The sequence below is a fragment of the Ambystoma mexicanum genome, chromosome 3p (genome assembly GCF_040938575.1).
Source record: "Ambystoma mexicanum isolate Mex_15411 chromosome 3p, UKY_AmexF1_1, whole genome shotgun sequence".
NCBI classification, from domain to species: Eukaryota; Metazoa; Chordata; class Amphibia; order Caudata; family Ambystomatidae; genus Ambystoma; species Ambystoma mexicanum.
In genome coordinates, this window is record NC_090925.1 from 2,177,295 (window position 1) to 2,203,044 (window position 25,750).

The 25,750-nt window shown below is 54.7% G+C and overlaps 1 protein-coding gene across 1 annotated transcript in view; it reads left to right on the forward strand.

The window, feature by feature from the left end:
* The first annotated feature begins 909 nt into the window (after nucleotides 1–909).
* LOC138580056 (zinc finger protein 84-like) overlaps nucleotides 910–25,750 on the forward strand; it is a 109,535-nt gene continuing 84,694 nt past the window's right edge. The window contains exon 1 of the mRNA XM_069650293.1: nucleotides 910–1,197. The gene's annotated coding sequence lies outside the window, so the exon portion shown is untranslated. The remainder of the gene's footprint in view (nucleotides 1,198–25,750) is intronic.

Genomic DNA, 25,750 nt, shown 5'->3' on the forward strand with positions numbered 1-25,750 from the left:
CCTTACCTGACTGCTGTCGGGCTGGCTCTCCTTACCTGACTGTTGTTGCGCTGTCCCTCCTTACCTGATTTCTGCTGGGCTGTCTCTCCTTACCTGACTGCTGCTGGGCTGTCTCTCCTTACCCGAGTGATGCTGGGCTGTCTCTCCTTACCTGACTGCTGCTGGACTGTGTCTCCATACCTGAGTGCTGCTGGGCTGTCTCTCCTTACCTGACTGCTGCTATGCTGTCTCTCCTTACCTGAGTGCTGCTGGGCTGTCTCTCCTTACCTGACTGCTGCTGGGCTGTCTCTCCTTACCTGACTGCTGCTGGGCTGTGTCTCCTTACCTGACTGCTTGTGTCTCCTTACCTGACTGCTGCTGGGTTGTATCTCCTTACCTGACTGCTGCTATGCTGTCTCTCCTTACCTGAGTGCTGCTGGGCTGTGGCTTCTTACCTGACTGCTGCTGGGCTGTCTCTCCTTACCTGACTGCTGCTATGCTGTCTCTCCTTGCCTGACTGCTGCTGGGCTGTGTCTCCTTACCTGACTGCTGCTATGCTGTCTCTCCTCGCCTGACTGTGCGTCTCTCCAAACCTGACTGCAGCTGGGCTGAGTCTTGGTTTTCCAGGGGCCACCGTCTGGAAGCAATAGAGAGACACTGCCCAGAACATGAACAAAGATATGCTCTGAAGAGGAGACAGGAACCACACGGGCATGCGCAGAAGGCAGGATACTACTGACGGGCACGGCAGAAGGTGGGACGCAACTCACACGGGCATGCGCAGTAGGCGGGATACTACTAACAGGGGCATGCGCAGAAGGCGGGATACTACTGAAACGGGCATGCGTAGAAGGCGGGATACTACTGACACGGGCATGCGCAGAAGGCGCTACGTATTGACAGGGGCATGCGCAGAAGGTGGGACGCTACTCACACGGGCATGCGCGGTGGGTGCGACGCTATTCGGCTCTGCAGCAGCATGGTTCCGCTTCCGGGATCACTTGATGCCTCAGAACCCGACTTTGTGCCGTGTCTTTTTGTCATCGCATCTGATACCTCGTGTCTGTGGGGTCCTGCATGCGGGGGCCAGAGCCACCCACCCGGGGTCCTCGGGACCCATCAGTGTTGCCGCTCAGGCTCATCTGTACCCGGAAATACAGGCTCCAGTGATACCCCAGCAGAAGTCACGCAACGAGGGACACTACCAGCAAGATTCAGGTAAGGAGAGACTCCCCGGCAGCAGCCAGCCATGGAGAGACTCCTAGCAGCAGCCAGCCATGGAGAGACTCCTAGCAGCAGCCAGCCATGGAGAGACTCCTAGCAGCAGCCAGCCATGGAGAGACTCCTAGCAGGATTAGAGACTCCTAGCAGCAGCCAGCCATGGAGAGACTCCTAGCAGGATTAGAGACTCCTAGCAGCAGCCAGCCATGGAGAGACTCCTAGCAGCAGCCAGCCATGGAGAGACTCCTAGCAGGATTAGAGACTCCTAGCAGCAGCCAGCCATGGAGAGACTCCTAGCAGGATTAGAGACTCCTAGCAGCAGCCAGCCATGGAGAGACTCCTAGCAGGATTAGAGACTCCTAGCAGCAGCCAGCCATGGAGAGACTCCTAGCAGGATTAGAGACTCCTAGCAGCAGCCAGCCATGGAGAGACTCCTAGCAGGATTAGAGACTCCTAGCAGCAGCCAGCCATGGAGAGACTCCTAGCAGGATTAGAGACTCCTAGCAGCAGCCAGCCATGGAGAGACTCCTAGCAGGATTAGAGACTCCTAGCAGCAGCCAGCCATGGAGAGACTCCCCAGCAGGATTAGAGACTCCTAGCAGCAGCCAGCCATGGAGAGACTCCTAGCAGCAGCCAGCCATGGAGAGACTCCTAGCAGCAGCCAGCCATGGAGAGACTCCTAGCAGCAGCCAGCCATGGAGAGACTCCTAGCAGCAGCCAGCCATGGAGAGACTCCTAGCAGGATTAGAGACTCCTAGCAGCAGCCAGCCATGGAGAGACTCCTAGCAGGATTAGAGACTCCTAGCAGCAGCCAGCCATGGAGAGACTCCCCAGCAGGATTAGAGACTCCTAGCAGCAGCCAGCCATGGAGAGACTCCTAGCAGCAGCCAGCCATGGAGAGACTCCTAGCAGCAGCCAGCCATGGAGAGACTCCTAGCAGCAGCCAGCCATGGAGAGACTCCTAGCAGCAGCCAGCCATGGAGAGACTCCTAGCAGGATTAGAGACTCCTAGCAGCAGCCAGCCATGGAGAGACTCCCCAGCAGGATTAGAGACTCCTAGCAGCAGCCAGCCATGGAGAGACTCCCCAGCAGGATTAGAGACTCCTAGCAGCAGCCAGCCATGGAGAGACTCCTAGCAGCAGCCAGCCATGGAGAGACTCCTAGCAGCAGCCAGCCATGGAGAGACTCCTAGCAGCAGCCAGCCATGGAGAGACTCCCCGGCAGGATTAGAGATCTCCAGCCACCCATGGAGAGACTCCCCGGCAGGATTAGAGACTCCTAGCAGCAGCCATCCATGGAGAGACTCCTAGCAGCAGCCAGCCATGGAGAGACTCCTAGCAGCAGCCACCCATGGAGAGACTCCCCAGCAGGATTAGAGATCTCCAGCCACCCATGGAGAGACTCCCCGGCAGGATTAGAGACTCCTAGCAGCAGCCATCCATGGAAAGACTCCTAGCAGCAGCCAGCCATGGAGAGACTCCTAGCAGCAGCCACCCATGGAGAGACTCCCCGGCAGGATTAGAGATCTCCAGCCACCCATGGAGAGACTCCCCGGCAGGATTAGAGACTCCTAGCAGCAGCCAGCCATGGAGAGACTCCTAGCAGCAGCCACCCATGGAGAGACTCCCCGGCAGGATTAGAGACTCCTAGCAGCAGCCAACCATGGAGAGACTCCCCAGCAGGATTAGAGACTCCTAGCAGCAGCCAGCCATGGAGAGACTCCTAGCAGCAGCCACCCATGGAGAGACTCCCTGGCAGGATTAGAGATCTCCAGCCACCCATGGAGAGACTCCCCGGCAGGATTAGAGACTCCTAGCAGCAGCCAGCCATGGAGAGACTCCTAGCAGCAGCCAGCCATGGAGAGACTCCTAGCAGCAGCCACCCATGGAGAGACTCCCCGGCAGGATTAGAGATCTCCAGCCACCCATGGAGAGACTCCCCGGCAGGATTAGAGACTCCTAGCAGCAGCCAGCCATGGAGAGACTCCTAGCAGCAGCCAGCCATGGAGAGACTCCTAGCAGCAGCCACCCATGGAGAGACTCCCCGGCAGGATTAGAGACTCCTAGCAGCAGCCAACCATGGAGAGACTCCCCAGCAGGATTAGAGACTCCTAGGAGCAGCCACCCATGGAGAGACTCCTAGCAGGATTAGAGATCTCCAGCCACCCATGGAGAGACTTCCTGGCAGGATTAGAGACTCCTAGCAGCAGCCAGCCATGGAGAGACTCCCCAGCAGGATTAGAGACTCCTAGCAGCAGCCACCCATGGAGAGACTCCTAGCATGATTAGAGATCTCCAGCCACCCATGGAGAGACTCCCCGGCAGGATTAGAGACTCCTAGCAGCAGCCAGCCATTGAGATACTCCCCGGCAGGATTAGAGACTCCTAGCAGCAGCCAGCCATTGAGAGACTCCCCGGCAGGATTAGAGACTCCTAGCAGCAGCCAGCCATTGAGAGACTCCCCGGCAGGATTAGAGACTCCTAGCAACAGCCAGCCATGGAGAGACTCCCCGGCAGGATTAGAGAAGTCCTAGCAGCAGTCAGGTAAGCAGAGACTCCCCAGAAGAATTAGAGACTCTTAGCAGCAGTCAGCCATGGAGAGACTCCCCAGCAGGATTAGAGATGTCCTAGCAGCAGTAAGGTAAGCAGAGACTCCCCCGCAGGATTAGCGATGTCCTAGCAACAGTCATGTAAGGAGAGACTCCCCAGCAGGATTAAAGACTCTTAGCAGCAGTCAGCCATGGAGAGACTCCCCAGCAGGATTGGAGATGTCCTAGCATCAGTCAGCCATGGAGAGACTCCCCAGCAGGATTAGCGACTCCTAGCAGCAGTCAGCCATGGAGGTATTACCCAGCAGGATTAGAGATGTCCTAGCAGCATTTGGACACAGAGAACATAGGCTCCAACTTTTGATGAGTGTCTGGTCGTCATCTGGTCGCCCATCTTGCCCAGTACTAGAGGAGGCGGGAGGATACAGGGGTACTGGGCGAATAGAGATGTTCTGCAAGGGTAAAGCTCCCCAAATGGTAAATTGGGATCCTACAGACAATACGATATGTGAGGGTCCGCGTGACTGGGATGGGTGGTGCGGGCATGTGGGAGGTTGAAATGGGTTTGGGGGTGCATGGTTGCTTTGAGGGGCTCCTGTCTTGGAGCGAGTGCATGGTTACTTGCAACAGCGGAGTCCCACAGCTCTTAAGACATGGCATATTTATGTTTATAGCCTGGACTCTAGCAGGGCGTGGGGCATGAGTGGCTGGAGCCCGCTCCCTCCTTTCCAGGGCAATAGACCTCAGGGAGAATAGGAGGAGATGCTCTGACTGGTGCAGGGCTGCTTCAGTGGGGGGGTCAGGAGGGATGTGTGTGGGGGCTCCAGGAATGGGGGGGGTTGTGTGTGGGGAGCAGGTAGGGCAGATGTGTCGGGCATTACCCAGTTCCAGTATTTTACTACAGTGATTTGATGTTTCATGTGCTATTTTCTGTTTTTTTTTACTTGCCATGTTATGCATCTCCTTATTGTGTGCTTTTAAGCTCGAGACATTTCCCTCAAGACCATGGCACGTGGTACCGCCCTGCTCACACTCTATTCTCCTAACTGAAGGGCATGACCAGGGGTGTCTGACCCGCCCTCATTGTGGCGTTCTCACCCCATGGCATCCCTCCTGCCATCCTGCACCTATGGTCCCCTTGCTAGACCGCTTTATTTCCCTAGCATGCCATAGCTACTAGCCCTCACATCATGGGTGCTGGGTCAATGCCATAACCCGCTTCTATCAAGGTCAGACTATCAAGCGCCGACTTGCCCTACACCTTAGCAGTAGGCACTTGAAAAAGTACCCACATCCGACCCAACGATGAAACAACTTTACAACGCCCTCCCATGTTCCACATTCCCTGTTCTTCCTCATCCCACCACTTCCCTAGCAGCCTTCACGTGCATGCTTTGAGTGCACATGAATGCACGACAAGCCCAGACACCCCTTCCTCACTCTCCCCACCCACCCTGAAGCAGAGACGTAGACATTGGTAATCGAAAGGTTAACATATGAATAGGAGCAAAATCCTCCCACTGCACCCCGTCCCCCTTCCTGTTCGCTTTCCCTCGTCCTCCCTTAACCCATTATCGTTATTCCTTGCACAGACTTAAAGGGCATCACCCCCAACATTTATCTGATTTATGCACAGATGGGTGGGGGGTCACCTCTCTAGAACCTCGTGTAATGCTTGACTTCACCTTTAGCATCTGGACTATCACCTTCTAAAGTACAGACAGGTATGGGGTAGCTCTCTGGAACCTTCTTCAAAGCTTCCGCTCAGCTTTGGCACCTGGGCTATCACCCTTTCATTTGTAGACCGGTGGGGGCACCACTCTAGAACTTCCTTCAAAGCTTGACCTAGGCTTGGGTGCCTGGTCTATAACGGTCATGTGCAGACAGTGGTGGGGGCACCTCTCTGGAACCTCCTTTGAGGCTCTACCCCAGCTTTAGGACCTGGGCTATCACCCTTTCATGTACAGGCTGGTGGGGGCACCTCTCTAAACCTCCTTCAAGTCTCGGATGAAGCTTGGGCACGTGAACTATCACCCCTTAAAGTGCAGACGGTTGGGGGCCCTCTCTGGAACCTCCTTTGTGGCTCAAGCTCAGCATGGGCACCTAGTGTATCACCCTTTCATGGGCATACAGATGGGAGCACCTTTTTAGAACCTCCTTCAAGGGTGACTTCAGCTTGGGCATCTGGACTATCACCCCTTCATGTTCAGGTGGGTGGGGGCACCTCTCTAGAACCTTCTTCAAGGCTCGACTGAAGCTTGGGCACCTGGACTATCATCCTCGTATGTACAAAAAGGTTGGTGCACCTCTCTAGAACCTCCTTCGAGGCTTGATCTCAGCTTGGGCATCTGGACTATCACCCTTTCATGTACAGACAGGTGGGGGCAGCTGTCTAGAACCTCCTTCGAGGCTGTACCTCAGCTCTGGCACCTGGTATTTCACCCTTTCATGTACAGACAGGTGGGGGGCAGCTGTCTAGAACCTCCTTCGAGGCTGTACCTCAGCTCTGGCACCTGGTATTTCACCCTTTCATGTACAGACAGGTAGAGGGCACCTCTCTAGAACCTCCTTCGAGGCTGTACCTCAGCTCTGGCACCTGCACTGTCACAATGATGGAAGAGCATACATGAAAACACTCATAACAGGACTTCTCATCGCTTCTTCCTGCCATGAAGATGGCAAGAGACTGGCGCTCCCAGGGCATTAGGAAGTCATTATGCAGATATTAACATACCTAAGGTCCTCGAGGCCTAACTAGGAGATCTTTACCCTTCTGGGCTGATGCTCGCCTGCTACACAGAAGCCATCACTCGTGGCATGCTGCATGTGTTCTCCACGATCAGTGAGTTCAGATCAGGCTGCAAGTCCAAAGACTCAAAAACTAGTAGAGATAACCCCTCCCTCACTGCAGGCTTTGATATTTCCCAGTTTATCTGTATTGGAGGGAGTTTCTGTGAACTTGAAAACAGCGCTATTATCTCAAGGCACTCAATGCTCTGATACAGAAACCATTACTAACGCCAGGCTTGCATGTGTCTCCAGTCTATCGTATGGCAGTGTGCAGCGCTATAGTTTCAAGGAACATTAGAGCAGCTCATCTCACGGCGACAAGCTCGCGTTATTGATCCTGCCCAGGACAGCTTGCATGCGGGTTGATGAAACCACATATTGCAAAGATTACAAATAGGCTTAAGGGTACCCCAATACTATGGACCCCCAGCTCTGCTGCGGCATACACCCTGGTGGAATATGGTGCAGAGGAGGATTAGTCTCATACCTCATCACTTTGCTTTCTTCTAGCTACTCCTGGACTCACTACGCAGGAGGTGGCGTAACCTGATTGAAAGGCGTAAACGCCTTGATTAAGACTTTTGCACCTTTCATTCACGCCACGTTTTCACGCATTTTGAATGGTGTGGAGGAGGCGCGGAATTCAACTTGGATTTCTACCGCCTTACTTCCTCTCTGCCGTACGAATGTTCATGCGTTTTCATGCTGGCGCGAATGCTGGAGAATCTGCCCAATTTATGCACCATCATCAACCAGGCCAACCCCATAGAGATCCATTGCACATGCTGCCTGCAATGCGTGCTGTGAGCATGGCAGGCAGCGTGTACAATCAAAAGTAAACTCTGCCTTGCATGTGAGCATGGCAGGCAGGATTTACTCACTTTGCATGGCGCATGTACGTTCCATTTTGACCTGCACATTTGCACTCGGCCGTGTAATTAATGAAAATATGGCAGTAGGGTCCAGGCTACAGCTGAGTGCAAACGCACCAGGTCCCCGCCGTCAAATTACGAATTATTAGAAAATTAGCTCCTTGGTCATTAAACTCTCAGCAAAAGCCACCTGTGGGCACCATACCCTGAGAATAGACTTGATCTCTCGAGTACACTTGGTGTCACCCCATGCTGGAATTCAAAAGGAATATTTGCGCTCAAGCCCGTCCCTCATTTGCACTCTTCTCACTCCCTTGAAGCTCAAAAGAACTCCAGTTTAAAGACATGCCGCTACACACTGCACAGCTTATCGCCCCTTCACAGTGACATGCATAACTCTGTCTCATTTGATATTTCTCACGGGCTTGGACCCATTCCACCAATAAATGCCACTCGCCTCTGTGTTAGTCCCTGTGACTTGCCTTGTCCCTCCTTCTCCATCTTCGCCTCTGTGTTAGTGCTTCCCAGTGACTTGCCCTGTCTCTCCTTCTCACCTCTGTGTTAGTGCTTCCCAGTGACTTGCCCTGTCTCTCCTTCTCCAGCTCCTCATCTGTGTTAGTGCTTCCCTGTGACCTGCCTGTCTCTCCTTCTCCAGCTCTGCCTCTGTCTCTCCTTCTCCAGCTCCACCTCTGTGTTAGTGCTTCCCTGTGACTTGCCCTGTCTCTCCTTCTCACCTCTGTGTTAGTGCTTCCCTGTGACCTGCCTGTCTCTCCTTCCCCAGCTGTGCCTCTGTCTCTCCTTCTCGAGCTCCGCCTCTGTGTTAGTGCTTCCCTGTGACGTGCCCTGTCTCTCCTTCTCACCTCTGTGTTAGTGCTTACCTGTGACCTGCCTGCCTCTCCTTCTCGAGCTCCGCCGCTGTGTTAGTGCTTCCCTGTGACTTGCCCTGTCTCTCCTTCTCCAGCTCCGCATCTGTGTTAGTGCTTCCCTGTTACTTGCCCTGTCTCTATTTCTCAGCTCTGTGTTAGTGCTTCCCTATGACTTGCCTAGTCTCTCCTTCTCCATGTCCGCCTCCGTGTTAGTGCTTCCCTGTGACTTGCCTTGTCTCTCCTTCTCGAGCTACACCTCTGTGTTAGTGCTTTTCTGTAACTTGCCCTGTCCCTCCTTCTCCAGCTCCGCCTCTGTGTTAGGGCTTTCCTGTGACTTGCCCTCTCTCTCCTTCTCCAGCTCTTCCTCTGTGTTAGTGATTCCCTGTTACTTGCCCTGTCTCTCCTTCTATCCTCTGTGTTAGTGCTTCCCTGTGACTTGCCCTGTCTCTCCTTCTCCGCCTCTGTTAGTGCTTCCCTGTGACTTGCCCCGTCTCTCCTTCTCCAGCTCCGCCTCTGTTAGTGCTTCCCTGTGACTTTCCCTGTCTCTCCTTCTCCAGCTCTGCCTGTGTGTTTGTGCTTCCCTTTGACTTGCCCTGTCTCTCCTTCTCCATCTCCGCCTTTGTGTTAGTGCTTCCCTTTGACTTGCCCTCTCTCTCCTTCTCAGTTCTGTCTTAGTGCTTCCCTGTGACTTGCCCTGTCTCTCTCCTTCTCACCTCTTTTAGTGCCTCCCTGTTACTTACCCTGTCTCTCCTTCTCCAGCTCTGCCTCTGTGTTAGTGCTTCCCCGTGACTTGCCCTGTCTCTCCTTCTCCAGCTCTGCCCCTTTGTTAGTGCTTCCCTGTGACCTGCCCTGTCTCTCCTTCTCCAGCTCTGCCCCTGTGTTAGTGCTTCCCTGTGACCTGCCCTGTCTCTCGTTCTCGCCTCTGTGTTAGTGCCTCCCTAGGGCTGGCCCTGTCTCTCCTTCTCCAGCTCCGCCTCTGTCTCTCCTTCCCAAGCTCCGCCTCTGTTTCTCCTTCCCAAGCTCCGCCTTTGTGTTAGTGCTTCCCTGTGACTTGCCCTGCCCCTCTTTCTCCAGCTCCGCCTCCGTGTTAGTGCTTCCCTGTGACTTGCCCTGTCTCTCCTTCTCTAGCTCCTCCTCTGTGTTAGTGCTTCCCTGTGACTTGCCCTGTCCCTCCTTCTCCAGCTCCGCCTCTGTGTTAGTGCTTCCCTGTGACGTGCCCTGTCTCTCCTTCGCACCTCTGTGTTAGTGCCTCCCTGTTACTTACCCTGTCTCTCCTTCTCCAGCTCTGCCTCTGTATTTGTGCTTCCCTGTGACTTGCTCTGTCTATCCTTCTCCAGCTCTGCCTCTGTTAGTGCTTCCCTGTGACCTGCCCTGTCTCACCTTCTCCAGCTCCTCCTCTGTGTTAGGGCTTTCCCGTGATTTGCCCTCTCTCTCTGTCCTCCAGCTCCGCCTCTGTGTTAGTCCCTATGACTTGCCCTGTCGCTCATCTCCAGCTCCGCCACTGTGTTAGTGCTTCCCTTTGACTTACCCTGTCTCTCCTTCTCCAGCTCTGCCTCTGTGTTAGCGCTTCCCTGTGACTTGCCCTGTCTCTTCTTCTCACCTCTGTGTTAGTGCTTCAATGTGACTTGCCCTGTCTCTCCTTCTCCAGCTCCATATCTGTGTTAGTGCTTAGTTGTGACTTGCCCTGTCCCTCATTCTCCAGCTCCACCTCTGTGTTAGGGCTTCCCTGTAACCTTCCCTGTCTCTCCTTCTCCAGCTCCACCTCTGTGTTAGTGCTTTTCTGTGACTTGCCCTGTACCTCCTTCTCTAGCTCCGCCTCTGTGTTATTGCTTCCCTGGAACTTGCCCTGTCCCTCCTTCTCCAGCTCTGCCTCTGTGTTAGCGCTTCCCTATGACGTGCCCTGTCTCTCCTTCTCACCTCTGTGTTAGTGCTACCATGTGACTTGCCCTGTCTCTCCTTCTCCAGCTCCGCCTCTGTGTTGGTGCTTCCCTCTGACTTGCCCTGTCTCTCCTTCTCCGGCTTCGCCTCTGTGTTGGTGCTTCCCTCTGACTTGCCCTGTCTCTCCTTCTCCAGCTCCGCCTCTGTGTTGGTGCTTCCCTGTGACTTGCCCTTTCTCTCCTTCTCACCTCCATGTTAGTGCTTCCCTGTGACTTGCCCTCTCTCTCCTTCTCACCTCCATGTTAGTGCTTCCCTGTGACTTGCCCTCTCTCTCCTTCTCCAGCTCTGCCTCTGTTAGTGCTTCCCTGTGACTTGCCCTCTCTCTCCTTCTCCAGCTCCACCTCTGTGACTTGCCCTGTACCTCCTTCTCTAGCTCCACCTCTGTGTTAGTGGTTCCCTGTAACTTGCCCTGTCTCTCTTTCTCGAGCTCTGCCTCTGTGTTAGTGCTTCACTGTGACTTGCCCTCTCTCTCCTTCTCACCACTGTGTTACTGCTTCCATGTGACTTGCCCTGTCTCTCCTTCTCCAGCTCCTCATCTGTGTTAGTGCTTCCCTGTGACCTGCCTGTCTCTCCTTCTCCAGCTCTGCCTCTGTCTCTCCTTGTCCAGCTCCACCTCTGTGTTAGTGCTTCCCTGTGACCTGCCCTGTCTCTCCTTCTCACCTCTGTGTTCGTGCTTCCCTGTGACTTGCCCTGTCTCTCCTTCTCCAGCTCTGCCTCTGTCTCTCCTTCTCCATCTTCGCCTCTGTGTTAGTGCTTCCCAGTGACTTGCCCTGTCTCTCCTTCTCACCTCTGTGTTAGTGCTTCCCTGTGACTTGCCCTGTCTCTCCTTCTCACCTCTGTGTTAGTGCTTCCCTGTGACCTGCCTGTCTCTCCTTCCCCAGCTGTGCCTCTGTCTCTCCTTCTCGAGCTCCGCCTCTGTGTTAGTGCTTCCCTGTGACGTGCCCTGTCTCTCCTTCTCACCTCTGTGTTAGTGCTTACCTGTGACCTGCCTGCCTCTCCTTCTCGAGCTCCGCCGCTGTGTTAGTGCTTCCCTGTGACTTGCCCTGTCTCTCCTTCTCCAGCTCCGCATCTGTGTTATTGCTTCCCTGTTACTTGCCCTGTCTCTATTTCTCAGCTCTGTGTTAGTGCTTCCCTATGACTTGCCTAGTCTCTCCTTCTCCATGTCCGCCTCCGTGTTAGTGCTTCCCTGTGACTTGCCTTGTCTCTCCTTCTCCATCTCCCCCTCTGTGTTAGTGCTTCCCTGTGACTTGCCCTGTCCCTCCTTCTCTAGCTCCTCCTCTGTGTTAGTGCTTCCCTGTGACATGCCCTGTCTCTCCTTCTCTAGCTACACCTCTGTGTTAGTGCTTTTCTGTAACTTGCCCTGTCCCTCCTTCTCCAGCTCCGCCTCTGTGTTAGGGCTTTCCTGTGACTTGCCCTCTCTCTCCTTCTCCAGCTCTGCCTCTGTTTTAGTGATTCCCTGTTACTTGCCCTGTCTCTCCTTCTATCCTCTGTGTTAGTGCTTCCCTGTGACTTGCCCTGTCTCTCCTTCTCCGCCTCTGTTAGTGCTTCCCTGTGACTTGCCCCGTCTCTCCTTCTCCAGCTCCGCCTCTGTTAGTGCTTCCCTGTGACTTTCCCTGTCTCTCCTTCTCCAGCTCTGCCTGTGTGTTTGTGCTTCCCTTTGACTTGCCCTGTCTCTCCTTCTCCATCTCCGCCTTTGTGTTAGTGCTTCCCTGTGACTTGCCCTCTCTCTCCTTCTCAGTTCTGTCTTAGTGCTTCCCTGTGACTTGCCCTGTCTCTCCTTCTCCGCCTCTGTTAGTGCTTCCCTGTGACTTGCCCCGTCTCTCCTTCTTCAGCTCCGCCTCTGTTAGTGCTTCCCTGTGACTTTCCCTGTCTCTCCTTCTCCAGCTCTGCCTCTGTGTTAGTGCTTCCCGTGACTTGCCCTGTCTCTCCTTCTCCAGCTCTGCCCCTGTGTTAGTGCTTCCCTGTGACCTGCCCTGTCTCTCCTTCTCCAGCTCTGCCTCTGTGTTAGTGCTTCCCTGTGACCTGCCCTGTCTCTCGTTCTCACCTCTGTGTTAGTGCCTCCCTAGGGCTGGCCCTGTCTCTCCTTCTCCAGCTCCGCCTCTGTCTCTCCTTCCCAAGCTCCGCCTCTGTCTCTCCTTCCCAAGCTCCGCCTTTGTGTTAGTGCTTCCCTGTGACTTGCCCTGCCCCTCCTTCTCCAGCTCCGCCTCCGTGTTAGTGCTTCCCTGTGACTTGCCCTGTCTCTCCTTCTCCAGCTCCACCTCTGTGTTAGTGCTTTTCTGTAACTTGCCCTGTCCCTCCTTCTCTAGCTCCTCCTCTGTGTTAGTGCTTCCCTGTGACTTGCCCTGTCTCTCCTTCTCCAGCTCCACCTCTATGTTAGTGCTTTTCTGTAACTTGCCCTGTCCTTCCTTCTCCAGCTCCGCCTCTGTGTTAATGCTTCCCTGTCACTTGCCCTGTCTCTCCTTCGCACCTCTGTTTTAGTGCCTCCCTGTTACTTACCCTGTCTCTCCTTCTCCAGCTCCGCCTCTGTGTTGGTGCTTCCCTGTGACTTGCCCTCTCTCTCCTTCTCACCTCCATGTTAGTGCTTCCCTGTGAACTGCCCTCTCTCTCCTTCTCCAGCTCTGCCTCTGTTAGTGCTTCCCTGTGACTTGCCCTGTCTCTCCTTCTCCAGCTCCACCTCTGTTAGTGCTTTTCTGTGACTTGCCCTGTACCTCCTTCTCTAGCACCACCTCTGTGTTAGTGGTTCCCTGTAACTTGCCCTGTCTCTCTTTCTCAAGCTCTGCCTCTGTGTTAGTGCTTCACTGTGACTTGCCCTCTCTCTCCTTCTCACCACTGTGTTACTGCTTCCATGTGACTTGCCCTGTCTCTCCTTCTCCAGCTCCTCATCTGTGTTAGTGCTTCCCTGTGACCTGCCTGTCTCTCCTTCTCCAGCTCTGCCTCTGTCTCTCCTTCTCCAGCTCCACCTCTGTGTTAGTGCTTCCCTGTGACTTGCCCTGTCTCTCCTTCTCATCTCTGTGTTCGTGCTTCCCTGTGACTTGCCCTGTCTCTCCTTCTCCAGCTCCGCATCTGTGTTAGTGCTTCCCTGTGACTTGCCCTGTCTCTCCTTCTCCATCTCTGCCTCTGTGTTAGTGCTTCCCTGTGACTTGCTCTGTCTCTCCTTCTCCGGCTCCGCCTCTCTGTTAGTGCTTCCCTGTGACTTGCCCTGTCTCTCCTTCTCATCTCTGTGTTCGTGCTTCCCTGTGACTTGCCCTGTCTCTCCTTCTCCAGCTCCGCATCTGTGTTCGTGCTTCCCTGTGACTTGCCCTGTCTCTCCTTCTCCAGCTCCGCATCTGTGTTAGTGCTTCCCTGTGACTTGCCCTGTCTCTCCTTCTCCATCTCTGCCTCTGTGTTAGTGCTTCCCTGTGACTTGCTCTGTCTCTCCTTCTCCGGCTCCGCCTCTCTGTTAGTGCTTCCCTGTAACTTGCCCTGTCTCTCCTTCTCCAGCTCCATATCTGTGTTAGTGCTTACTTGTGACTTGCCCTGTCCCTCATTCTCCAGCTCCACCTCTGTGTTAGGGCTTCCCTGTAACCTGCCCTGTCTCTCCTTCTCCAGCTCCACCTCTTTGTTAGTGCTTTTCTGTGACTTGCCCTGTACCTCCTTCTCTAGCTCCGCCTCTGTGTTATTGCTTCCCTGGGACTTGCCCTGTCCCTCCTTCTCCAGCTCTGCCTCTGTGTTAGCGCTTCCCTATGACGTGCCCTGTCTCTCCTTCTCACCTCTGTGTTAGTGCTACCATGTGACTTGCCCTGTCTCTCCTTCTCCAGCTCCGCCTCTGTGTTAGAGCTTCCCTTTGACTTGCCCTGTCTCTCCGTGTCCGGCTTCGCCTCTGTGTTAGTGCTTCCCTGTGACTTGTCCTCTCTCTCCTTCTCCAGCTCTGCCTCTGTGTTAGTGCTTCCCTGTCACTTGCCCTGTCTCTCCTTCTCCACCTCTGCCTCTGTGGTAGTGCTTCCCTGTGACCTGCCTGTCTCTCCTTCTCCAGTTCCGCCTCTGTCTCTCCTTCTCCAGCTCTGCCTCTGTGTTAGTGCTTTTCTGTGACTCGCCCTGTCCCTCCTTCTCTAGCTCCGCCTCTGTGTTAGTGCTTCCCTGTGACTTGCCCTGTCTCTCCTTCTCCAGCTCCATATCTGTGTTAGTGCTTACTTGTGACCTGCCCTGTCCCTCCTTCTCTAGCTCCTCCTCTGTGTTAGTGCTTCCCTGTGACTTGCCCTGTCTCTCCTTCTCCAGCTCCACCTCTGTGTTAGTGCTTTTCTGTAACTTGCCCTGTCCCTCCTTCTCCAGCTCCGCCTCTGTGTTAATGCTTCCCTGTGACTTGCCCTGTCTCTCCTTCGCGCCTCTGTGTTAGTGCCTCCCTGTTATTTACCCTGTCTCTCCTTCTCCAGCTCTGCCTCTGTGTTAGTGCTTCCCTGTGACTTGCCCTGTCTCTCCTTCTCCAGCTCTGCCTCTGTGTTAGTTCTTCACTGTGACTTGCCCTGTCTCTCCTTCTCCAGCTCCTCCTCTGTGTTAGGGCTTTCCTGTGACTTGCCCTCTCTCTCCGTCCTCCAACTCAGCCTCTGTGTTAGTCCCTATGACTTGCCCTGTCGCTCATCTCCAGCTCCGCCACTGTGTTAGTGCTTCCCTTTGACTTGCCCTGTCTATCCTCCTCCAGCTCTGCATCTGTGTTAGTGCTTCCCTGTGACTTACCCTGTCCCTCCTTCTCTAGCCCCTCCTCTGTGTTAGTGCTTCCCTGTGACATGCCCTGTCTCTCCTTCTCTAGCTCCACCTCTGTGTTAGTGCTTTTCTTTAACTTGCCCTGTCCCTCCGTCTCCAGCTCCGCCTCTGTGTTAGGGCTTTCCTGTGACTTGCCCTCTCTCTCCGTCCTCCAGCTCCGCCTCTGTGTTAGTCCCTATGACTTGCCCTGTCTCTCCTTCTCCAGCTCTGCCTCTGTGTTAGTGCTTCCCTGTGACTTGCCCTGTCTCTCCTTCTACCCTCTGTGTTAGTGCTTCCCTGTGACTGGCCCTGTCTCTCCTTCTCCAGCTCCGCCTCTGTGTTAGTGCTTCCCTATGACTTGCCCTGTCTCTCCTTCTCCAGCTCCGCCTCTGTGTTAGTGCTTTGCTGTTACTTGCCCTGTCTCTCCTTCTCCGCCTCTGTTAGTGCTTCCCTGTTACTTGCCCCGTCTCTCCTTCTCCAGCTCCGTCTCTGTGTTGGTGCTTCCCTGTGACTTGCCCTCTCTCTCCTTCTCACCTCCATGTTAGTGCTACCCTGTGACTTGCCCTCTCTCTCCTTCTCACCTCCATGTTAGTGCTTCCCTGTTACTTGCCCTCTCTCTCCTTCTCCAGCTCTGCCTCTGTTAGTGCTTCCCTGTGACTTGCCCTGTCTCTCCTTCTCCAGCTCCACCTCTGTTAGTGCTTTTCTGTGACTTGCCCTGTACCTCCTTCTCTAGCTCCACCTCTGTGTTAGTGGTTCCCTGTAACTTGCCCTGTCTCTCTTTCTGAAGCTCTGCCTCTGTGTTAGTGCTTCACTGTGACTTGCCCTCTCTCTCCTTCTCACCACTGTGTTACTGCTTCCATGTGACTTGCCCTGTCTCTCCTTCTCCAGCTCCTCATCTGTGTTAGTGCTTCCCTGTGACTTGCCCTGTCCCTCCTTCTCTAGCTCCTCCTCTGTGTTAGTGCTTCCCTGTGACATGCCCTGTCTCTCCTTCTCTAGCTACACCTCTGTGTTAGTGCTTTTCTGTAACTTGCCCTGTCCCTCCTTCTCCAGCTCCGCCTCTGTGTTAGGGCTTTCCTGTGACTTGCCCTCTCTCTCCTTCTCCAGCTCTGCCTCTGTTTTAGTGATTCCCTGTTACTTGCCCTGTCTCTCCTTCTATCCTCTGTGTTAGTGCTTCCCTGTGACTTGCCCTGTCTCTCCTTCTCCGCCTCTGTTAGTGCTTCCCTGTGACTTGCCCCGTCTCTCCTTCTCCAGCTCCGCCTCTGTTAGTGCTTCCCTGTGACTTTCCCTGTCTCTCCTTCTCCAGCTCTGCCTGTGTGTTTGTGCTTCCCTTTGACTTGCCCTGTCTCTCCTTCTCCATCTCCGCCTTTGTGTTAGTGCTTCCCTGTGACTTGCCCTCTCTCTCCTTCTCAGTTCTGTCTTAGTGCTTCCCTGTGACTTGCCCTGTCTCTCCTTCTCCGCCTCTGTTAGTGCTTCCCTGTGACTTGCCCCGTCTCTCCTTCTCCAGCTCCGCCTCTGTTAGTGCTTCCCTGTGACTTTCCCTGTCTCTCCTTCTCCAGCTCTGCCTCTGTGTTAGTGCTTCCCGTGACTTGCCCTGTCTCTCCTTCTCCAGCTCTGCCCCTGTGTTAGTGCTTCCCTGTGACCTGCCCTGTCTCTCCTTCTCCAGCTCTGCCTCTGTGTTAGTGCTTCCCTGTGACCTGCCCTGTCTCTCGTTCTCACCTCTGTGTTAGTGCCTCCCTAGGGCTGGCCCTGTCTCTCCTTCTCCAGCTCCGCCTCTGTCTCTCCTTCCCAAGCTCCGCCTCTGTCTCTCCTTCCCAAGCTCCGCCTTTGTGTTAGTGCTTCCCTGTGACTTGCCCTGCCCCTCCTTCTCCAGCTCCGCCTCCGTGTTAGTGCTTCCCTGTGACTTGCCCTGTCTCTCCTTCTCCAGCTCCACCTCTGTGTTAGTGCTTTTCTGTAACTTGCCCTGTCCCTCCTTCTCTAGCTCCTCCTCTGTGTTAGTGCTTCCCTGTGACTTGCCCTGTCTCTCCTTCTCCAGCTCCACCTCTATGTTAGTGCTTTTCTGTAACTTGCCCTGTCCTTCCTTCTCCAGCTCCGCCTCTGTGTTAATGCTTCCCTGTCACTTGCCCTGTCTCTCCTTCGCACCTCTGTTTTAGTGCCTCCCTGTTACTTACCCTGTCTCTCCTTCTCCAGCTCCGCCTCTGTGTTGGTGCTTCCCTGTGACTTGCCCTCTCTCTCCTTCTCACCTCCATGTTAGTGCTTCCCTGTGAACTGCCCTCTCTCTCCTTCTCCAGCTCTGCCTCTGTTAGTGCTTCCCTGTGACTTGCCCTGTCTCTCCTTCTCCAGCTCCACCTCTGTTAGTGCTTTTCTGTGACTTGCCCTGTACCTCCTTCTCTAGCACCACCTCTGTGTTAGTGGTTCCCTGTAACTTGCCCTGTCTCTCTTTCTCAAGCTCTGCATCTGTGTTAGTGCTTCACTGTGACTTGCCCTCTCTCTCCTTCTCACCACTGTGTTACTGCTTCCATGTGACTTGCCCTGTCTCTCCTTCTCCAGCTCCTCATCTGTGTTAGTGCTTCCCTGTGACCTGCCTGTCTCTCCTTCTCCAGCTCTGCCTCTGTCTCTCCTTCTCCAGCTCCGCCTCTGTCTCTCCTTCTCCAGCTCCACCTCTGTGTTAGTGCTTCCCTGTGACTTGCCCTGTCTCTCCTTCTCATCTCTGTGTTCGTGCTTCCCTGTGACTTGCCCTGTCTCTCCTTCTCCAGCTCCGCATCTGTGTTAGTGCTTCCCTGTGACTTGCCCTGTCTCTCCTTCTCCATCTCTGCCTCTGTGTTAGTGCTTCCCTGTGACTTGCTCTGTCTCTCCTTCTCCCGCTCCGCCTCTCTGTTAGTGCTTCCCTGTGACTTGCCCTGTCTCTCCTTCTCACCTCTATGTTAGTGCTTCCCTGTAACTTGCCCTGTCTCTCCTTCTCCAGCTCCATATCTGTGTTAGTGCTTACTTGTGACTTGCCCTGTCCCTCATTCTCCAGCTCCACCTCTGTGTTAGGGCTTCCCTGTAACCTGCCCTGTCTCTCCTTCTCCAGCTCCACCTCTTTGTTAGTGCTTTTCTGTGACTTGCCCTGTACCTCCTTCTCTAGCTCCGCCTCTGTGTTATTGCTTCCCTGGGACTTGCCCTGTCCCTCCTTCTCCAGCTCTGCCTCTGTGTTAGCGCTTCCCTATGACGTGCCCTGTCTCTCCTTCTCACCTCTGTGTTAGTGCTACCATGTGACTTGCCCTGTCTCTCCTTCTCCAGCTCCGCCTCTGTGTTAGTGCTTCCCTTTGACTTGCCCTGTCTCTCCGTGTCCGGCTTCGCCTCTGTGTTAGTGCTTCCCTGTGACTTGTCCTCTCTCTCCTTCTCCAGCTCTGCCTCTGTGTTAGTGCTTCCCTGTCACTTGCCCTGTCTCTCCTTCTCCACCTCTGCCTCTGTGGTAGTGCTTCCCTGTGACCTGCCTGTCTCTCCTTCTCCAGTTCCGCCTCTGTCTCTCCTTCTCCAGCTCTGCCTCTGTGTTAGTGCTTTTCTGTGACTCGCCCTGTCCCTCCTTCTCTAGCTCCGCCTCTGTGTTAGTGCTTCCCTGTGACTTGCCCTGTCTCTCCTTCTCCAGCTCCATATCTGTGTTAGTGCTTACTTGTGACCTGCCCTGTCCCTCCTTCTCTAGCTCCTCCTCTGTGTTAGTGCTTCCCTGTGACTTGCCCTGTCTCTCCTTCTCCAGCTCCACCTCTGTGTTAGTGCTTTTCTGTAACTTGCCCTGTCCCTCCTTCTCCAGCTCCGCCTCTGTGTTAATGCTTCCCTGTGACTTGCCCTGTCTCTCCTTCGCGCCTCTGTGTTAGTGCCTCCCTGTTATTTACCCTGTCTCTCCTTCTCCAGCTCTGCCTCTGTGTTAGTGCTTCCCTGTGACTTGCCCTGTCTCTCCTTCTCCAGCTCCTCCTCTGTGTTAGGGCTTTCCTGTGACTTGCCCTCTCTCTCCGTCCTCCAACTCAGCCTCTGTGTTAGTCCCTATGACTTGCCCTGTCGCTCATCTCCAGCTCCGCCACTGTGTTAGTGCTTCCCTTTGACTTGCCCTGTCTATCCTCCTCCAGCTCTGCATCTGTGTTAGTGCTTCCCTGTGACTTACCCTGTCCCTCCTTCTCTAGCCCCTCCTCTGTGTTAGTGCTTCCCTGTGACATGCCCTGTCTCTCCTTCTCTAGCTCCACCTCTGTGTTAGTGCTTTTCTTTAACTTGCCCTGTCCCTCCGTCTCCAGCTCCGCCTCTGTGTTAGGGCTTTCCTGTGACTTGCCCTCTCTCTCCGTCCTCCAGCTCCGCCTCTGTGTTAGTCCCTATGACTTGCCCTGTCTCTCCTTCTCCAGCTCTGCCTCTGTGTTAGTGCTTCCCTGTGACTTGCCCTGTCTCTCCTTCTACCCTCTGTGTTAGTGCTTCCCTGTGACAGGCCCTGTCTCTCCTTCTCCAGCTCCGCCTCTGTGTTAGTGCTTCCCTATGACTTGCCCTGTCTCTCCTTCTCCAGCTCCGCCTCTGTGTTAGTGCTTTGCTGTTACTTGCCCTGTCTCTCCTTCTCCGCCTCTGTTAGTGCTTCCCTGTTACTTGCCCCGTCTCTCCTTCTCCAGCTCCGTCTCTGTGTTGGTGCTTCCCTGTGACTTGCCCTCTCTCTCCTTCTCACCTCCATGTTAGTGCTACCCTGTGACTTGCCCTCTCTCTCCTTCTCACCTCCATGTTAGTGCTTCCCTGTGACTTGCCCTCTCTCTCCTTCTCCAGCTCTGCCTCTGTTAGTGCTTCCCTGTGACTTGCCCTGTCTCTCCTTCTCCAGCTCCACCTCTGTTAGTGCTTTTCTGTGACTTGCCCTGTACCTCCTTCTCTAGCTCCACCTCTGTGTTAGTGGTTCCCTGTAACTTGCCCTGTCTCTCTTTCTGAAGCTCTGCCTCTGTGTTAGTGCTTCACTGTGACTTGCCCTCTCTCTCCTTCTCACCACTGTGTTACTGCTTCCATGTGACTTGCCCTGTCTCTCCTTCTCCAGCTCCTCATCTGTGTTAGTGCTTCCCTGTGACCTGCCTGTCTCTCCTTCTCCAGCTCTGCCTCTGTCTCTCCTTCTCCAGCTCCACCTCTGTGTTAGTGCTTCCCTGTGACTTGCCCTGTCTCTCCTTCTCACCTCTGTGTTCGTGCTTCCCTGTGACTTGCCCTGTCTCTCCTTCTCCAGCTCCGCATCTGTGTTAGTGCTTCCCTGTGACTTGCCCTGTCTCTCCTTCTCCATCTCTGCCTCTGTGTTAGTGCTTCCCTGTGACTTGCTCTGTCTCTCCTTCTCCGGCTCTGCCTCTCTGTTAGTGCTTCCCTGTGACTTGCCCTGTCTCTCCTTCTCACCTCTATGTTAGTGCTTCCCTGTAACTTGCCCTGTCTCTCCTTCTCCAGCTCCATATCTGTGTTAGTGCTTACTTGTGACTTGCCCTGTCCCTCATTCTCCAGCTCCACCTCTGTGTTAGGGCTTCCCTGTAACCTGCCCTGTCTCTCCTTCTCCAGCTCCACCTCTGTGTTAGTGCTTTTCTGTGACTTGCCCTGTCCCTCCTTCTCCAGCTCTGCCTCTGTGTTAGCGCTTCCCTATGACGTGCCCTGTCTCTCCTTCTCACCTCTGTGTTAGTGCTACCATGTGACTTGCCCTGTCTCTCCTTCTCCAGCTCCGCCTCTGTGTTAGTGCTTCCCTCTGACTTGCCCTGTCTCTCCGTGTCCGGCTTCGCCTCTGTGTTAGTGCTTCCCTGTGACTTGCCCTCTCTCTCCTTCTCCAGCTCTGCCTCTGTGTTAGTGCTTCCCTGTGACTTGCCCTGTCTCTCCTTCTCCACCTCTGCCTCTGTGGTAGTGCTTCCCTGTGACCTGCCTGTCTCTCCTTCTCCAGTTCCGCCTCTGTCTCTCCTTCTCCAGCTCTGCCTCTGTGTTAGTGCTTTTCTGTGACTCGCCCTGTCCCTCTTTCTCTAGCTCCGCCTCTGTGTTAGTGCTTCCCTGTGACTTGCCCTGTCTCTCCTTCTCCAGCTCCATATCTGTGTTAGTGCTTACTTGTGACTTGCCCTGTCCCTCCTTCTCTAGCTCCTCCTCTGTGTTAGTGCTTCCCTGTGACTTGCCCTGTCTCTCCTTCTCCAGCTCCACCTCTGTGTTAGTGCTTTTCTGTAACTTGCCCTGTCCCTCCTTCTCCAGCTCCGCCTCTGTGTTAATGCTTCCCTGTGACTTGCCCTGTCTCTCCTTCGCGCCTCTGTGTTAGTGCCTCCCTGTTACTTACCCTGTCTCTCCTTCTCCAGCTCTGCCTCTGTGTTAGTGCTTCCCTGTGACTTGCCCTGTCTCTCCTTCTCCAGCTCTGCCTCTGTGTTAGTTCTTCACTGTGACTTGCCCTGTCTCTCCTTCTCACCTCTGTGTTAGTGCTTCCCTGTGACTTGCCCTGTCTCTCCTTCTCCAGCTCCTCCTCTGTGTTAGGGCTTTCCTGTGACTTGCCCTCTCTCTCCGTCCTCCAACTCCGCCTCTGTGTTAGTCCCTATGACTTGCCCTGTCGCTCATCTCCAGCTCCGCCACTGTGTTAGTGCTTCCCTTTGACTTGCCCTGTCTATCCTCCTCCAGCTCTGCATCTGTGTTAGTGCTTCCATGTGACTTACCCTGTCCCTCCTTCTCTAGCCCCTCCTCTGTGTTAGTGCTTCCCTGTGACATGCCCTGTCTCTCCTTCTCTAGCTCCACCTCTGTGTTAGGGCTTTCCTGTGACATGCCCTCTCTCTCCGTCCTCCAGCTCCGCCTCTGTGTTAGTCCCTATGACTTGCCCTGTCTCTCCTTCTCCAGCTCTGCCTCTGTGTTAGTGCTTCCCTGTGACTTGCCCTGTCTCTCCTTCTACCCTCTGTGTTAGTGCTTCCCTGTGACTGGCCCTGTCTCTCCTTCTCCAGCTCCGCCTCTGTGTTAGTGATTCCCTATGACTTGCCCTGTCTCTCCTTCTCCAGCTCCACCTCTGTGTTAGTGCTTTGCTGTGACTTGCCCTGTCTCTCCTTCTCCGCCTCCGGTAGTGCTTCCCTGTTACTTGCCCCGTCTCTCCTTCTCCAGCTCCGCCTCTGTTAGTGCTTCCCTGTGACTTTCCCTGTCTCTCCTTCTCCAACTCTGCCTGTGTGTTTGTGCTTCCCTTTGATTTGCCCTGTCTCTCCTTCTCCATCTCCGCCTTTGTGTTAGTGCTTCCCTGTGACTTGCCCTCTCTCTCCTTCTCACCTCTTTTAGTGCCTCCCTGTTACTTACCCTGTCTCTTCTTCTCCAGCTCTGCCTCTGTGTTAGTGCTTCCCCGTGACTTGCCCTGTCTCTCCTTCTCCAGCTCTGCCCCTGTGTTAGTGCTTCCCTATGACCTGCCCTGTCTCTCCTTCTCCAGCTCTGCCTCTGTGTTAGTGCTTCCCTGTGACCTGCCCTGTCTCTCCTTCTCGCCTCTGTGTTAGTGCTTCCCTGTGACTTGCCCTGTCCCTCCTTCTCTAGCTCCGCAACTGTGTTAGTGCTTCCCTGGGACTTGCCCTGTCTCTCCTTCTCCGCCTCTGTTAGTGCTTCCCTGTGACTTGCCCCGTCTCTCCTTCTCCAGCTCCGCCTCTGTTAGTGCTTCCCTGTGACTTTCCCTGTCTCTCCTTCTCCAACTCTGCCTGTGTGTTTGTGCTTCCCTTTGATTTGCCCTGTCTCTCCTTCTCCATCTCCGCCTTTGTGTTAGTGCTTCCCTGTGACTTGCCCTCTCTCTCCTTCTCAGTTCTGTGTTAGTGCTTCCCTGTGACTTGCCCTGTCTCTCCTTCTCACCTCTTTTAGTGCCTCCCTGTTACTTACCCTGTCTCTCCTTCTCCAGCTCTGCCTCTGTGTTAGTGCTTCCCCGTGACTTGCCCTGTCTCTCCTTCTCCAGCTCTGCCCCTGTGTTTGTGCTTCCCTGTGACATGCCCTGTCTCTCCTTCTCCAGCTCTGCCTCTGTGTTAGTGCTTCCCTGTGACCTGCCCTGTCTCTCCTTCTCGCCTCTGTGTTAGTGCTTCCCTGTGACTTGCCCTGTCCCTCCTTCTCTAGCTCCGCAACTGTGTTAGTGCTTACCTGGGACTGGCCCTGTCTCTCCTTCTCCCCTCTGTGTTAGTGCTTCCTGTGACCTGCCCTTTCTCTCCCTCTCGCCTCTGTGTTAGTGCTTCCCTGTGACTTGCCCTGCCCCTCCTTCTCTAGCTCCGCAGCTGTGTTAGTGCTTCCCTGGGACTGGCCCTGTCTCTCCTTCTCCAGCTCCGCCACTGTGTTAGTGCTTCCCTTTGACTTGCCCTGTCTATCCTCCTCCAGCTCTGCATCTGTGTTAGTGCTTCCCTGTGACTTACCCTGTCCCTCCTTCTCTAGCTCCTCCTCTGTGTTAGTGCTTCCCTGTGACATGCCCTGTCTCTCCTTCTCTAGCTCCACCTCTGTGTTAGTGCTTTTCTGTAACTTGCCCTGTCCCTCCTTCTCCAGCTCCGCCTCTGTGTTAGGGCTTTCCTGTGACTTGCCCTCTCTCTCCGTCCTCCAGCTCTGCCTCTGTGTTAGTCCCTATGACTTGCCCTGTCTCTCCTTCTCCAGCTCTGCCTCTGTGTTAGTGCTTCCCTGTGACTTGCCCTGTCTCTCCTTCTACCCTCTGTGTTAGTGCTTCCCTGTGACTGGCCCTGTCTCTCCTTCTCCAGCTCCGCCTCTGTGTTAGTGCTTTGCTGTGACTTGCCCTGTCTCTCCTTCTCCACCTCTGTTAGTGCTTCCCTGTTACTTGCCCCGTCTCTCCTTCTCCAGCTCCGCCTGTTAGTGCTTCCCTGTGACTTTCCCTGTCTCCTTCTCCAGCTCTGCCTGTGTGTTTGTGCTTCCCTTTGATTTGCCCTGTCTCTCCTTCTCCATCTCCGCCTTTGTGTTTGTGCTTCCCTGTGACTTGCCCTCTCTCTCCTTCTCACCTCTTTTAGTGCCTCCCTGTTACTTACCCTGTCTCTCCTTCTCCAGCTCTGCCTCTGTGTTAGTGCTTCCCCGTGACTTGCCCTGTCTCTCCTTCTCCAGCTCTGCCCCTGTGTTAGTGCTTCCCTATGACCTGCCCTGTCTCTCCTTCTCCAGCTCTGCCTCTGTGTTAGTGCTTCCCTGTGACCTGCCCTGTCTCTCCTTCTCGCCTCTGTGTTAGTGCTTCCCTGTGACTTGCCCTGTCCCTCCTTCTCTAGCTCCGCAACTGTGTTAGTGCTTCCCTGGGACTTGCCCTGTCTCTCCTTCTCCGCCTCTGTTAGTGCTTCTCTGTGACTTGCCCCGTCTCTCCTTCTCCAGCTCCGCCTCTGTTAGTGCTTCCCTGTGACTTTCCCTGTCTCTCCTTCTCCAGCTCTGCCTGTGTGTTTGTGCTTCCCTTTGATTTGCCCTGTCTCTCCTTCTCCATCTCCGCCTTTGTGTTAGTGCTTCCCTGTGACTTGCCCTCTCTCTCCTTCTCAGTTCTGTGTTAGTGCTTCCCTGTGACTTGCCCTGTCTCTCCTTCTCACCTCTTTTAGTGCCTCCCTGTTACTTACCCTGTCTCTCCTTCTCCAGCTCTGCCTCTGTGTTAGTGCTTCCCAGTGACTTGCCCTGTCTCTCCTTCTCCAGCTCTGCCCCTGTGTTAATGCTTCCCTGTGACCTGCCCCTCCTTCTCCAGCTCTGCCTCTGTGTTAGTGCTTCCCTGTGACCTGCCCTGTCTCTCCTTCTCGCCTCTGTGTTAGTGCTTCCCTGTGACTTGCCCTTTCTCTCCTTCTCGCCTCTGTGTTAGTGCTTCCCTGTGACTTGCCCTGTCCCTCCTTCTCTAGCTCCGCAGCTGTGTTAGTGCTTCCCTGGGACTGGCCCTGTCTCTCCTTCTCCAGCTCTGCCTCTGTGTTAGGGCTTTCCTGTGACTTGCCCTCTCTCTCCGTCCTCCAGCTCCGCCTCTGTGTTAGACCCTATGACTTGCCCTGTCTCTGCTTCTGCAGCTCTGCCTCTTTGTTAGTGCTTTCCTGTGACCTGCCCTGTCTCTCCTTTCACCTCTGTGTTAGTGCTTCCCTGTGACTTGCCCTGTCTCTCCTTCTCCAGCTCTGCCCCTCTCTCCTTCTCGAGCTCCGTCTCTGTGTTAGAGCTTCCCTGTGACTTGCCCTGCCTCTCCTTCTCGAGCTCCACCTCTGTTAGTGCTTCCCTGTGACTTGCCCTGTCCCTCCTTCTCCAGCTCCGCCTCCGTGTTAGTGCTTCCCTGTGACTTGCCCTGTCTCTCCTTCTCCAGCTCCGCCTCTGTGTTAGTGCTTCCCTGTGACTTGCTCTGTCTCTCCTTCTCCGGCTCCGCCTCTGTGTTAGTGCTTCCCTGTGACTTGCTCTGTCTCCCCTTCTCCGGCTTCGCCTCTGTGTTAGTGCTTCACTGTGACTTGCCCTCTCTCTCCTTCTCACCTCTGTGTTTGTGCTTCCCTGTGACTTGCCCTCTCTCTCCTTCTCACCTCTGTGTTTGTGCTTCCCTGTGACTTGCCCTGTCTATCCTTCTACCCTCTGTGTTAGTGCTTCCCTGTGACTGGCCCTGTCTCTCCTTCTCCAGCTCCGCCTCTGTGTTCGTGCTTCCCTATGACTTGCCCTGTCTCTCCTTCTCCAGCTCCGCCTCTGTGTTAGTGCTTTGCTGTGACTTGCCCTGTCTCTCCTTCTCCGCCTCTGTTAGTGCTTCCCTGTTACTTGCCCCGTCTCTCCTTCTCCAGCTCCGCCTCTGTTAGTGCTTCCCTGTGACTTTCCCTGTCTCTCCTTCTCCAGCTCTGCCTGTGTGTTTGTGCTTCCCTTTGATTTGCCCTGTCTCTCCTTCTCCAGCTCTGCCTCTGTGTTAGTGCTTCCCC